Source organism: Aplysia californica, unplaced genomic scaffold (genome assembly GCF_000002075.1).
Source record: "Aplysia californica isolate F4 #8 unplaced genomic scaffold, AplCal3.0 scaffold00023, whole genome shotgun sequence".
In the NCBI taxonomy this organism is placed as follows: domain Eukaryota; kingdom Metazoa; phylum Mollusca; class Gastropoda; order Aplysiida; family Aplysiidae; genus Aplysia; species Aplysia californica.
The window spans coordinates 226,995-227,442 of record NW_004797293.1 but is presented as its reverse complement, the minus strand read 5'-3'; positions in this window follow the sequence as shown (position 1 = coordinate 227,442).

Genomic DNA, 448 nt, shown 5'->3' with positions numbered 1-448 from the left:
CCCCCCCCTTCCTTGTCTCTCTCTCTCTCTATCTCGGCAGCACGGCATGATAGAGCCCATAGCCAGGAGTCGAATACGGGCAGTAAGACCCATATAAGGTCTCCGAATCCAGTTTTGAACGACAAACGAAGACATATTTGGCAACGTCCGTTTGGGATAACATTCAAAGTTCTTTCAGTGCGTGTCTTTTCATTATGTCTGTTTCACATTGTTCTTAGCAAAACGTGGTCATGTAAAAACAATTTTAAAATTGGTATTTGTTTCATGGTGCTCGCAACTGCATAAAGTCATTTGAACGCGCGGGACGCATTTAACATTTTCAGTTGGTAGGAAATTAGGAATTAGCCCGGGTAGAGACCTAAGCCTACTCTTAATAATTTGGGATCACCACTGGATTTTTAACATAATGTGCAACATGCACACGGGACCTCCGAGATTTTTCGTCCTT